Source organism: Pelobates fuscus, chromosome 9 (genome assembly GCF_036172605.1).
Source record: "Pelobates fuscus isolate aPelFus1 chromosome 9, aPelFus1.pri, whole genome shotgun sequence".
Lineage (NCBI taxonomy): Eukaryota > Metazoa > Chordata > Amphibia > Anura > Pelobatidae > Pelobates > Pelobates fuscus.
In genome coordinates, this window is record NC_086325.1 from 15,644,151 (window position 1) to 15,659,389 (window position 15,239).

At 42.5% G+C, this 15,239-nt stretch overlaps 1 protein-coding gene across 1 annotated transcript in view; it reads right to left on the bottom strand.

The window, feature by feature from the left end:
• SLC8A2 (solute carrier family 8 member A2) overlaps positions 1-15,239 on the bottom strand; it is a 98,618-nt gene that overhangs the window by 66,666 nt on the left and 16,713 nt on the right. The gene's annotated exons all lie outside the window — the stretch shown is intronic.

Genomic DNA, 15,239 nt, shown 5'->3' on the forward strand with positions numbered 1-15,239 from the left:
GTGTCCGGGTTGCTTCACCCGATGCCCGTTCTGGTGGTTCTGCCTATGCGGCTGAGTGGGTGTCCCTTCCTGGTTCTCTCCCCGGTGGGCCTTGAAGGATCTCTTCGCCGATATCGTCCGTCTGCATTCAGTCTCGGTGCATCTCGATCAGCATCACAGCTAGCTTCGTGTTTATTTGTTTGCGAGGTTGTGCTTTGCCAGTCGATGGTCGCTGGGACCGGTGAGTGTGAGGTGGGTCGGGTGCTGCTCAGCGGCCTAAAGTCGTGAGTGTCGTCGTGCGAGGAACCCGGCGCTGTTTCCCGCCTTTGTGAGCTGCGACTCCGTTTCAATCTGAAGGGTGCTCTTGAGTTGCTAGGAGGATTCCAGTGCATGTCGCGCCGGATAGCCGGGCGGATCCACGCCGCCACCTCCCTCATCGCCTGCTTGTAGGATTGTCTCCAGGTTTTGAGCCTTATCCATAGGCACAAACGCAGCCGGTCGAGAAAGTCCAGCGTATGCTTGGGTGGTTTAATAGGTGTGTGCTTGGTCCTCGGCTGCATCTGTGCCGCCATCTTGGGTGGGCCTTGTAAGTCCCGTTTACTTGAAGGTTTTGCCGCTTGGTCAGGAATGTAGGTGGGGGTAATCGTCCCCAGCGAGGACCGGGATGACCCCCGCCAGTCCAGGGGGGGGGGGCAGCAGGGCTGTAGTGGGATTTTGCTTATGAGCACGTTCCCTGCCGGGAGATCGTCCGCTTCTCCCTGGCCTCAGGCCCCGCTCAGGTGTAGGCCGCATGGTCGGTTTAAGTTTTTCTGCGGCGCACTGGTGCCTTACTGGTACCGTTGTGTTCGCAGTGTCGTTCTGCGTCCGTTCTCAGGTACAGTTTGCCGCGAACATCATTAGTTCGATCTGTAGTTTCACACTTTTGCCCTTTGTAGCAGGAGCTCTCAAAATGTGCATTCGGCCATCTTAGCTGTCAGGCCCCGCCCCCAGAAACAAAATTATTTAACTCCTAAATGGCAGAGAATTGAGCAGTGAAACTTCAGAGGCATGGTCTATGCACAAAACTGCTTTATTAAGCTAAAGTTGTTTTGGTGAGTAAATATTCCTTTAAATGAATAAACCTATACACCCAATAACTCTAACCCGACCCCCTAAACTTAACCCAAATCCTATAAATAGACATGCAATTAGTTCCAAATTTGAACTAATTCAAATGAATTTGGAAACATCATTATTATTCATTACAGGTAGTCCTCACTCTGTGACTTACCTACTTTACGACAGCTCAGACTTGCGACCAGCTCTCTAGCGAAGGGATTCGAGGGACTTCTTACGTTAGAGAGATGGTCTAAGTTCAGGAAATTACCTGCGTTAATGAGCTGATCTATGTTTGGAGGAAGTCCCCCGAACATAGACCTGTTCTCTAGTGCATCCTCTCTTACCATCCAGTCGGTAAGTGAGGAACATTTGTAAATTAATTAAATGAAATTATTTTGGATCCATTTGTTTTCACAAGGATAGCAAATTAGGAAGTTGTCTACTAAGCAACTGAAACCGCAAAATTAAGAAAATGGCCTTTTCTTATTTTTACTGTTTAGTTGGTAGATTCCTAAAATGGTATTCTTATGTGGAATTGCCATAATTAAGGATACCAAATTAGGGATGTATCTACTAAACAACTAAATGATCAAAAATAAGAAAAAGCCCTTCTATTAATTTGATCTTCAGTTGTGTTTAGTGTACAACTCCCTAATTTGGTATCCTGATGTGGATTGCCAATTTTGAAAAACAAATTATATTTTCAAATTTAGTTTATCTACCAATTGATAATTCCCATATTTCGGATAAACCAAAATTAGAAAAATAACGAATTGTAATAAAACTAATTTTCCGATAATGCACCTCCTTACTAATAATAAGACAGTACACCCATTGACTAAATCTCACCCACTAATTCCAACTCTAAATACCATTAACCCTATACAATCCGTAAATAAACTCCAACTAACTGAAATCTTACCCCCGATCTCAATCTTCAACCTCCCTAACACCAACCCCAGTAACTGAAATCTTATCCCCACATCGATCCTAAACCTCCCTAACACTAACCCCAGTAACTGAAATCTTACCCCCGATCTCAATCTTCAACCTCCCTAACACCAACCCCAGTAACTCAAATCTTATCCCCACATCGATCCTAAACCTCCCTAACACTAACCCCAGTAACTGAAATCTTACCCCCGATCTCAATCTTCAACCTCCCTAACACCAACCCCAGTAACTGAAATCTTATCCCCACATCGATCCTAAACCTCCCTAACACTAACCCCAGTAACTGAAATCTTACCCCCGATCTCGATCCTAAACCTCCCTAACACTAACCCCAGTAACTGAAATCCTATCCTCGATCCTAAACCTCCCTAACACTAACCCCAGTAACTGAAATCTTACCCCCGATCTTGATCCTAAACCTCCCCAACACCAACCCCAGTAACTGAAATCTTATCCCCGATCTCGATACTAAACATCCCTAACACTAACCCCAGTAACTGAAATCTTATCCCCACATCGATCCTAAACCTCCCTAACACTAACCCCAGTAACTGAAATCTTACCCCCGATCTCGATCCTAAACCTCCCTAACACTAACCCCAGTAACTGAAATCCTACCCCCGATCTCGATCCTAAACCTCCCTAACACTAACCCCAGTAACTGAAATCCTACCCCCGATCTCGATCCTAAACCTCCCTAACACTAACCCCAGTAACTGAAATCTTACCCCCGACCTCGATCCTAAACCTCCCTAACGTTAACCCCAGTAACTGAAATCTTACCCTCGATCCTAAACCTCCCTAACACCAACCCCAGTAACTGAAATCTTACCCCCGATCTCGATCCTAAACCTCCCTAACACTAACCCCAGTAACTGAAATCTTACCCCCGATCTCGATCCTAAACCTCCCTAACAATAACCCCAGTAACTGAAATCCTAACCCCGATCTCGATCCTAAACCTCCCTAACACTAACCCCAGTAACTGAAATCTTACCCCCGATCTCGATCCTAAACCTCCCTAACACTAACCCCAGTAACTGAAATCTTACCCCCGATCTCGATCCTAAACCTTCCTAACGTTAACCCCAGTAACTGAAATCTTACTCCCGATCTCGATCCTAAACCTTCCTAACGTTAACCCCAGTAAGTGAAATCTTACCCCCGATCTCGAGCCTACACCCTATAATGCTATGCACCCTCTAACTGAAATCTTACCCCAGATCTCGATTCTAAACCTCCCTAACACTAATCCCCCTTTAAATGAAATCTTACCACTGATCTTAATCCTGAACCTCCCTAACACTAATCCCCCTCTAAATAAAATCTTACCCCTGATCTTGATCCTGAACCTCCCAGAGCACTAAGCTCCAGTGTCATGTTTTCACAATGCCTCCTCCTGATTTGGAACCTATTACAGGATAGGTGATTGAATTCCTAATGTTTGGCAGTGAGATATGAAGGTTTTTTTTCACAAACAGGCACTAACAGGGCTCCCTCTGGCACAACCCTCTAAATTTGAACGAGGCCGGAATATAAAGAACCTCGATTCTGGTCGTACTGTGAGTGTTATTGAATAAGCCCCCAGTAATGTATTTGTAGCAACACAGGACAGCAAAATGTGCAGATGGTTAACATACAGACAATAAGAATTCTATCCAGAAATGTAAAACCTTGTTTTTAAATGCCTTTCGTGTTTGTATGTTGTGTTTCACATGTTGCAGAGAAAGGGTTATATTGGATGATGGGTGGTTGGGCTATAATCTGCAGTCTCTGTTGCTGCTTCAATCACCTCCCCCCCTGCCCATAATGTCTGCTTCCTGGGAACATTTCGTCCAATTCCCATTCAAAGGTCTCCAAAGTCAATTATCATTACTGCTTCTGACTGCAGCCAACATGCCTTTTATTGACGGAGTTGCGGAGAAGACCCCTTTAACAGAGTCAACTGTCTTTTTTTCCCCATCTATTTTAAAAAGCATAGGTCCATTTAATTCCTATTTTCAGTTTTCTTTGCATTTGCACCATTTCCCCCCAGGCAGCCTTGAATTCCGGTACTCCATTAGTCTGGCTGTCACTGTGCTGTATGAGACTACAGATCCCCAGAGTCACAGCTTTTATGGTGGCCCTAAGACTCTGTCATTACAGGAAGTTCTCACAAGTGGACCCCATATGGCAGCCGTGACTTGTTAAAAAAACAAAGAAAAGTTACTTGAGCAGTACCCTAAATACCTATACATATTTAAACATTTTGCCTTGACGTAGCAAGTGTGCTTACAATTAAATGGCGAATGGAGTGATACTAAAAACCAGTTATTTAAATGTGCATAGGAATTTGAGATAGTGGCAAGTAACTCTTATTTTTGTTTTTTATTGTATGTATTGGAGTTAGTGTGTAATAGAGTCATTGCTGCTGCCCAGGAGTAGTGGCAGTTTGAGCACAGGACTTACTTTTGTATATTTGTGACTTGTTGGATGCCGTCAATATGATGCATTGTGAATTCTGCTTTGTGATGTAAGCTTTTGGGATTGCTTGAAAATCAATCAACTATTCACATGCTGCTTTGGGGAACTAAATAATGACTGGCAAGATTGATAAAGACCCAGGAGGGTCAAAACATTGATTTTTTTTTTTGATTCTGTGAATCTTGGGTGTGCTCCTTTTATTTACCTTATTTACCTTAATTAATGGTGTTTGTGAGATACACCAGCACTAGTCTGACAGCACTTTACTCCCAATGTATTGCTTTGAAACCTTGTTCTGTGGATTTCAGAAAAAAATGCTCAATTTACACTAACAAGGTCTGAAAATGTGCAAGTCAATCCAATTTCATTGTCTGGACTTTCAGGGAAAAAACATAATTTTACATGATATATTTATAAATCGTGTCGCATCCAAGCGAGTTCAGCTGTATTTATGTTGATCCAGCTGTTTTCAGTTAATTCACAAAAATATCACAAGAAATAGTCAAATCTTGTTTTATTCAATAAACAGTATCTGGCAGGGAATATAGCTACATTACTGGCATGATAAGCATTATATGTACACACACACAAATGTGTTACAGAACAGTATACCCTGTATTAGAGGAATAATGTCACAATATACAAACTCACAGTAAATATAAGACTGAAGGTTGTTTCTCCAGAATCCAGAGATGGCATCATTGTCCTGTAATACTCACTTTATGCAATGCTTATGTAGCGTCATATTTTATTATAAATTAGGTGAAGGCTGTGGTTAGGACTAGGAATAGATTTAGGGATATTTAGGTTAGAATAAAGGATTGAGTTTGAGTTAGGAAAAGGAGTGGGATTGGGTTAGAGGGAGAGTGAGGATTAGGATAAGTAGGATTAAAGGTTGACATTAGGATAGGGCTAAGTATTAGGGGTAGTGCTAGGATTAGGGATTACAGTTGTGACTTATTTAGTGCTATATAAATACTGTGACATAAATGTCATATAATGCCTGAGATTGATGGGAATTAGTGTTAGGATACCATGTTTTCCATCCATTTCTGGTGGCAATGTTGATGTAGTGTAGAGGTAAGTGTATCTCTCAATGTGTACCTTAGTTTGGTAATCACTGCAGCACAATATATACATTACACCTTTACTGATCTGAATTCATCCACACAATTTGGTTCACTTTAAAAATCTACATAAATCACTCTTTTTCTGTACAAAACACAGTCTCCCCCATTCTTCTAGAAATGCAACAAAGCAATAATTTCCAATTAACTGCAAATAGAAAAAGGCACTTTACTCTAGAAAATGAGTCATTTAATGGGTCCTGGCCTTGGGTTCAGTAGCCACACATCTCTGATAGCAAGGACATCCCATGTCTGCCCTAATTCTTTTACTCTGTTTATGGAATGCTAATTGCAGAAAGCTGTCTCACCCTCGTCTCACAAATGACCAGAGTAACGAAGACCCTAACCAAGCACAACCCCAGGGCATCATCATTCCAATTAGGAGACTAACAGCACAGTAAGGAGCCTAAAATACACTGCTCAAAAAATAAAGGGGACACTTAAACAACACAATGTAACTCCAACTCCAACTTCTGTGAAATCAAACTGTCAATTTCACATGCTGTTATGCAAATGTGATAGACAACAGGTGGGAATTATAGGCAATTAGCAAGACACCCCCAATAAAGGAGTGGTTCTGCAGGTGGTGACCACAGACCACTTATCAGTTCCTATGCTTCCTGGCTGATGTTTTGGTCAATTTTGAATGCTGGCGGTGCTTTCACTCTAGTGGTAGCATGAGACGGAGTCTACAACCCACACAAGTGGCTCAGGTAGTGCAGCTCATCCAGGATGGCACATCAATGCGAGCTGTGGCAAGAAGGTTTGCTGTGTCTGTCAGCGTAGTGTCCAGAGCATGGAGGCGCTACCAGGAGACAGGCCAGTACATCAGGAGATGTAGAGGAGGCCGTAGGAGGGTAACAACCCAGCAGCAGGACCACTAACTTCGCCTTTGTGCAAGGAGCCCTGCAAAATGACTTCCTGCAGGCCACAAATGTGCATGTACAGGTAAAGGGAGAAAAAGGCTGCGCCAAAAGAGACCTAAAAATACAATAAAATAAGTCCCAATAAAAATATAAATATAAAAATAAAAGAAGGATAAATGTCAATGTTTGTTGCACTGGTAGAATGTTCTCTCTTCTTATGATGCTTTAGATCCTCCCGTGATATGTAAAATATAAAAGGGAAAAGGACCAATGGTGCAGGTTGTGGGGTACGTGGCAGATGAAGAATAAAAATGTAATGAACTCACATTTGCATGAGCTATGACCAGCTCAGGGGGAATAGGCGTTCTGCAGTATAATCCCTGCTAGTAGGATATCACGAAATTCTGATCCACTTTGGGTCTGGTGCTGTCCAATTCTCAGGAGAAGGGAGAAAAATATATAGACAACAGATAGTGCTCTCCGAAGATAAAATGTGGTATAGATACAAAACAAAATAAATATACTCACAGTATAAAGTGCAGATGACACTGCACTTGAGATATGGCGTGGGCGGTATAATCCCCACCTTAGGATATATAAAATGCCAGGAAAAGAAAATATAAAATTGGAGTGATAAAAATATATAATAAAAGTATGAATGGCACAGAGATAAAGCCAAACGTAATTTATTATTAAAAGTATATAATAAAATCCATTAACGCGTTTCACCACTAGGGTTTTATCAAAATGGAATAACATTAAAACCTGGCAAGAATAAAATATATATAGGTGCACTGTTACTTTAAAAACGGCGCCAAACATAGCATCAATTAACATAAGCCAATCACAGTTAGGCATAATACATGAGAGATAAAACTTATAATACTGTTAGGAATAGGTATATTCTAAAGGTCTGGTGTGTACCAGACATAATAGGCGAAAGAAAAATAGAAAACGAAGCTATATAGCTTGAATAATATTATATTGTTTATATACACTAGCGCGTCATGTGACCCGCGCGGGGTTATGGGAAATGTAGTGCGCGGGCCACGTGATCGCACTAGTCCACATCCAATGAGCATCCTGGGAGGGCGGTGCTCGCGCGCGTCACATGGTCCGCGTCACACAAGAGCAGTGTGACACAGGAGTCCTGTGATCGGCGCTCAGGAGCTTGGGAGATGTAGTCAGAAAACCCGAAATGGGTTTTAAATAGAAATAGCTAGCATAGGCATGTATAATATCAGCAAAAGGATTAGTATGCATGTTAAAATGCTGGATAGCAATAAGTAGCCATATATAAAGTTAGTAAGAGAATAACATATAGAAATTAACTTGTTATTGGCAGGCATAAACAGTATATATAGTGATAATCATATTAATGTTAGATATGTATACTATAGCAGCATGGATAGTATTCATCACATTAGTGCAAAGTGAACTAGCAGCATAATGTTCTATTTTTAAATATTAAGAAATAAGATAGATATAAAATGTCTTAAAGGGCAACACTTGCTTATATAAAACCATATGTGAAAACATATATATACAGACAAGTATAAGAGTATCAAGATAAAAAATATCACAATAATGATAAAATGAGGATAAGAATATCTATCTGCTTGGTGGTCATATTGGGGGTATCCTAGAGTAATAATGCCGTAGGTGACAACTATGAATAGGATAACCCCCAAATGACCACAATAGGAGAATTAAACCACATATTTATTAAAAGTATTTTTTTTTTTTTTTTTAATTATAAAAAATTAAATAAATCAAAGTCTGCATTTAACCCCTTAAGGACACATGACATGTCTGACACGTCATTATTCCATTTTATTCCAGAAGTTTGGTCCTAAAGGGGTTAAACCTTTGGGGGCTAGGGTCTGTAGGTTGAATACCCATTCCATCTCGTTTCTGCCTAAGATATTTTTAAGATTTCCCCCTCTCCAGGGAACTTTGCATTTTTTTATACCTATGCAATTAAGAAGTTTAGGGTCCCGATTATGTTTTTCAAAATGTTTTGATACGGAATGATTAGCATATCCATTTTTTATATTGCGGCAGTGTTCTGCTAATCTTGTTTCAGGCATCTGGTTGTCATACCAACGTATTGGAGGCCACATGGGCACTCCAATAGGTAAATGACATTAGTGGTATGACATGTAATAAAATCTTTAATAGTATAACTCTTATTGGTTGTATTTGATTTAAAACTAGTGATTTTGGACTGGATAGTGGGATTAGTACTCTTACATACAACACAGCGTTTGCACTTATAAAAACCCGTCATCCCGTTTAAAAAAGTAGATTGTGTTTCTTTTACTTCTCTGGTGTAATTATTAGTTAAAATTGATCTAAAATTTGGTGCACCTCTAAAAACAATTTTAGGCTGTATTGGTAATATTTCTTTAAGGAGGTCATCTTGTTTTAAAAGATGCCAGTGTTTCTTAATCGTTTTTTTGATAAAGCCACTTTTATTGTTAAAATTAAAAATTATGGGAAGAATAGGGGCTTTAGAGGTGTCTTTCTCTTTATAGGTTAAGAGATTTTCTCTAGGTTTACTTTTTACTGTTGCTATAATGTTCTCCAGTTTTGTGGGTGAGTAGTTTTTCTCAATGAATTGATTTTTTAAAAGCAATGATTGTTCGTTAAAATCATTGATATGAGAGCAATTCCTTCGCATTCTTAAAAATTGGCTTTTAGGAGCGCTCTCAAGCCATGGTTTATAGTGACAGCTAGACATGTGTCTGCTCAAACAGTCAGAAACAGACTCCATGAGGGTGGTATGAGGGTCCGACGTCCACAGGTGGGGGTTGTGCTTACAGCCCAACGCCGTGCAGGTTGTTTGGCATTTGCCAGAGAACACCAAGATTGGCAAATTCGCCACTGGCGCCCTGTGCTCTTCACAGATGAAAGCAGGTTCACACTGAGCACATGTGACAGACGTGACAGAGTCTGGAGACGCCGTGGAGAACGTTCTGCTGCCTGCAACATCCTCCATCATGACCGATTTGGCAGTGGGTCAGTAATGGTGTGGGGTGGCATTTCTTTGGTGGACCGCACAGCCCTCCATGTGCTTGCCAGAGGTAGCCTGACTGCCATTAGGTACTGAGATGAGATCCTCAGACCCTTTGTGAGACCATATGCTGGTGCGGTTGGCCCTGGGTTCCTCCTAATGCAAGACAATGCTAGACCTCATGTGGCTGGAGTGTGTCAGCAGTTCCTGCAAGATGAAGGCATTGATGCTATGGACTGGCCCGCCCGTTCCCCAGACTTGAATCCAATTGAGCACATATGGGACATCATGTCTCGCTCCATCCACCAACGTCACGTTGCACCACAGACTGTCCAGGAGTTGACAGATGCTTTAGTCCAGGTCTGGGAGGAGATCCCTCAGGAGACCATCCGCCACCTCATCAGGAGCATGCACAGGCGTTGTAGGGAGGTCATACAGGCACGTGGAGGCCACACACACTACTGAGCCTGATTTTGACTTGTTTTAAGGACATTACATCAAAGTTGGATCAGCCTGTAGTGTGTTTTTCCACTTTAATTTTGAATGTGACTCCAAATCCAGACCTCCATGGGTTGAAAAATGTGATTTCCATTTTTTTTATTTTTGTGTGATTTTGTTGTCAGCACATTCAACAATGTAAAGAACAAAGTATTTCAGAAGAATATTTAATTCATTCAGATCTAGGATGTGTTATTTTTGTGTTCCCTTTATGTTTTTGAGCAGCGTATAACATGCAAGCCACAGATTAGCCCTGCATGTAAACAGACTTTAAATATCCCTTACAAGCAGTAAGGAACTATGGTGCACATAGTCTCTCTCTCCCACTGCAGGGTGACACAGACAGAAGGGAACTATGGGGCACTGAGTCTCTCCCTTCCACTGCAGGGTGACACAGACAGAAGTGTCATGGAGTAACACTTCCGGGTTCGGCACTCAGCGGTGAGAAGCCAGACCCCGCCCCTCTCTGACACAGCTCTGACGGTATTTAGGGAGACTGGGCCAGAGAGAGGGTGCTTGGTGAATGATTGTGTGAGCTAACGTGTGAGCTGCCTCCGCGAGACCGCGGGCTCCACAGGCTCAGCTACTGGGAGCTACTTCCACCAGACTTACCTCTCTACAAGCTCAGACAAGCCGTTCCAGCCTTTGAGCAAATGCAAGGATTGCTGCATGCCATAAAGGATTACTGGAGAACGGATACTTTGCTACTTTACAAGTGGACCATATCTCTGAACTATTGGAGGACTACCCATATTAACCTTAAGTATATCTTTCAGCTATTTGTCTGCAATATCATTTATTAATGAACTAATGCTTGCTTACTCAAATCTTCATTGCTACAAGTTACTAATCTCATGAAGGACAACTCCCATCATGCTTATTCACTATGAACTGTTTCTTGCTTTGCAAATACATTCTGTGCTTCAATCTACTAATCTCATGAAGGACAACTCCCATCATGCTCATTCACTATGAACTGTTTCTTGCTTTGCAATTACATTCAGTGCTTCAAGTCACTAATCTCATGAAGGACAACTCACATCATGCTCATTCACTATGAACTGTTTCTTGCTTTGCAATTACATTCAGTGCTTCAAGTCACTAATCTCATGAAGGACAACTCCCATCATGCTTATTCACTATGAACTGTATTGATACTTAAGGATTCTCCATTTCTTCACTATTGTAATAAGGGAGATTACAAGCTGCAGTTGAGTTCCAATCCAAATCACCCCTAGTAGCGTAACAAGAAGGAGCAATGGGACACAGAGTCTGTCCCTCCTACTGCAGGGTGACACAGACAGAAGGAGCTATGGGACACACAGTCTGTCCCTCCAACTGCAGGGTGACAGACAGAAGGAGTTATGGGACACAGAGTCAGTCCCTCCCACTGCAGGGTGACACAGACAGAAGGAGCTATGGGACACAGAGTCTGTCCCTCCCACTGCAGGGTGACACAGACAGAGGGAGCTATAGGACACGGAGTCTGTCCCTCCCATTGCACGGTGACACAGACAGAAGGAGCTATGGGACACGGAGTCTGTCCCTCCCACTGCAGGGTGACACAGGCAGAAGGAGCTATGGGACACAGAGCCTGTCCCTCTCACTGCAGGGTGACACAGACAGAGGGAGCTATGGGACACGGAGTCTGTCCCTCTCACTGCAGGGTGACACAGACAGAAGGGAACTATGGGGCACTGAGTCTGTCCCTCCCACTGCAGGGTGACACAGACAGAAGGAGCTATGGGACACAGAGTCTGTCCCTCCTACTGCAGGGTGACACAGACAGAAGGAGCTATGGGACACGGAGTCTGTCCCTCCCACTGCAGGGTGACACAGACAGAAGGAGCTATGGTACACGGAGTCTGTCCCTCCTACTGCAGGGTGACACAGACAGAAGGAGCTATGGGACACGGAGTCTGTCCCTCCCACTGCAGGGTGACGCAGACAGAAGGAGCTATGGGACACGGAGTCTGTCCCTCCCACTGCAGGGTGACACAGACAGAAGGAGCTATGGGACACGGAGTCTGTCCCTCCTACTGCAGGGTGACACAGACAGAAGGAGCTATGGGACACGGAGTCTGTCCCTCCCACTGCAGGGTGACACAGACAGAAGGAGCTATGGGACACAGAGTCTGTCCCTCCCACTGCAGGGTGACACAGACAGAAGGAGCTATGGGACACGGAGTCTGTCCCTCCCACTGCAGGGTGACGCAGACAGAAGGAGCTATGGGACACGGAGTCTGTCCCTCCCACTGCAGGGTGACACAGACAGAAGGAGCTATGGGACACGGAGTCTGTCCCTCCTACTGCAGGGTGACACAGACAGAAGGAGCTATGGGACACGGAGTCTGTCCCTCCCACTGCGGGGTGACACAGACAGAAGGAGCTATGGGACATGGAGTCTGTCTCTCCCACTGCAGGGTGACATTTCTGGGGAAAGAAAGGATTTTGTATAGATGAATACTTGTATCATGGGTCAGAGCATGAGCTGGTATCAGACAGATTTAATGAGGGTAAACTTCCCATAATTTAGATCCTGTCTACGGTCTTGTATATTATTATTTTATTATTTATAAAGCGCCATCAAATTCCGTAGCACTGTACAATATATAGCAGCACATACAGAGCACGGGGAGTCACGTAATCACAGCACTGACCGGGATAGACAGACTGAGATAAAGACTTTTACCATACGACAAGTCATTCTGTCTTTTAACCCGGTGGTGTAAACTATTTAGATGAATGCTTGTTTGAAATGAGAGCCTATAATGGAGATTGTGATTAATTCTTCCTTCGACACACCATGTCTTGACACTTATTTAATTATTGATGTTTCCTTAAACTTTGCATATTTTTAGTGCTTACATATTGGTTGATTTGTCTATAAGATTTCAAGCCCTCTATTTAAATGTCATGTTTTTAGGCTCAAATTCAGTAATATTTGGAGGTATGTATCCTGACCACTTCACTGACACGTATCCTGATGTCTGTGTACTAGGAGGAGATTAGAGGTACGTGTCCTGATGTCTGTGTACTAGGAGGAGGTGAGAGGTAGGTGTACTGATGTCTGTGTATTAGGAGGAGGTGAGAGGTACGTGTCCTGATGCCTGTGTATTAGGAGGAGGTGAGAGGTAGGTGTCCTGATGTCTGTGTATTAGGAGGAGGTGAGAGGTAGGTGTCCTGATGTCTGTGTATTAGGAGGAGGTGAGAGGTACGTGTCCTGATGCCTGTGTATTAGGAGGAGGTGAGAGGTAGGTGTCCTAATGTCTGTGTATTAGGAGGAGGTGAGAGGTACGTGTCCTGATGCCTGTGTATTAGGAGGAGGTGAGAGGTATGTGTCCTGATGTCTTTGTATTAGGAGATGAGAGGTATGTAGCCTTGTTTTTCTGTTTTAGGAGATGAGAGACAGAGGTCTTGGTATGTTGTATTAGAAGATGAGAGGTATTTGACCTGGTAATTCTGTATTGGACATGCGTATTACTTGCTCTCTGTACGGCCTATGTGCCAATAAATATTGAGCCGGTCACCCCTCCGCCCACTCACACAGAAACACTCCTCCTGAGCCCTTTCTTGGATGATTAAAATGTGCTAAAACCTCTCTTTTGATTCAGGGAAAAAGGTGGGCGGCAGATTGCAATGTGTCTCCTCCTGACAGGTTTATCAACGTCTCCGAAACACAGCTAGGAGCTTCGGCTGAATTTACAACATCCAGCAGTCCTGCAGCCTTTATCTGAGCGTACAGTGGGGAACTGTGATATTCCAGCCTATTCCACTATACAGTTGTAATCAAAGTTATTCCACCCCCATTAAAAATCAGGGTCATTGTCAAATTTTACAGACCGTTTACAATGAACAAATCAAATAAAAGCAATTGAAATAGCTCAAAACAAGGAATGCTTCAAGTGGTTTCCCCAAATTCAACTGAAAATGTAACTTATAATGACGTCTCCACTTTTAAAATTATTCAACCCCTTCATGGCAAGCATGTTTTAGACTTAGTAGTGCACCATTTTGCTGTTATGACTTGCTGCAAACAATATTATTTCATTATTGAGTTCCCTTTCCTTCAGTATCATCTGTAAATACTGAACAAAAATATTCATTGAGGCAGTCAGCCAGACCTTTATCCTCTTATACATACCTTCCTTCTTTTGTTGTTAATCTAACTAATCCTTGTTTTACATTCCTTTTCTCATTTATGTATCGAAAAAATGTTTTATCCCCCTATTGTATTGACTGGTGTATTCTCTTTTCTGTGTGTGCTTTGGAGGTTCTTATAACTTGCTTAGCCTCTTTCTGCCTAATCCTATAGATTTGTCTATCTTTCTTAACCTGTTTTCTTTTTTATAATTACTAAATGCTAACGTTTTTTTTTTTACTATTTTGTCCACTTCTGCGGTGTACCACAGTGGTTTCTTCACTTGTTTGCTCTTACTGACAAGCCTAATGCAATTTTCTGTTGCCTTCAGTAGTGCGACTTTTACATAATCCCATTTCTCCTGCACTCCATGCAAACCTCCTTATAGATGTCAGCATGCATAGGGTCAGCGTGAGGTAGTGGGTGAAGTCAGCATGAGGCCGTTGGTGTGGTATAAAGGGCAGAGAGAACAAGCAAGCACAAGCCAATCTTGCATCACAACATGTGGGAGCCACTTTGGCCATATACATTTACTTTAAAAGCTTGCTCATTAGAAGGCCCCACTTGTGTGTTATAACCACTTAAATCGATAAACTGAGGACATTTTGAAAGACCGGTGTGCTCTGTAGTCTTGCACAAGAGTATGCTTAGATGGACCTTATTTTCTGTACTTCTAGCACATCCTGATTGCATTTTGTAAATATTGATAGAGTGAATTATGTTCTCTTATAGCACATTTAGCCTCTCTCGCAAGATAACCGTGGGCTCCTTATTACTGAATCTAAGTGACTGCAGTATTTGCCCACATCAGAAACCTGCACGATATATGTGCATTGTTTGTAGTTATATCTCTTTCTTAAACCTCTCCGTCAATTTCCTTAGGCTGTCTCCAAATATTCTCCTGCTATCTCTTGTCTCAAATCCCAATATTATCCTTTAGATTGTAAGCTCACATGTTGTCTATCTAAGCACTTTTATAAAAGAGCTTCAATGGCTGGATCCTAGCTCACGGGCAGGACCTTCTTTACCCTTTGTATTGGCCTGTTCATATTGTATGTTCTACCCTAACTGTATAGCGCTGTAGACTATGTTGCGCT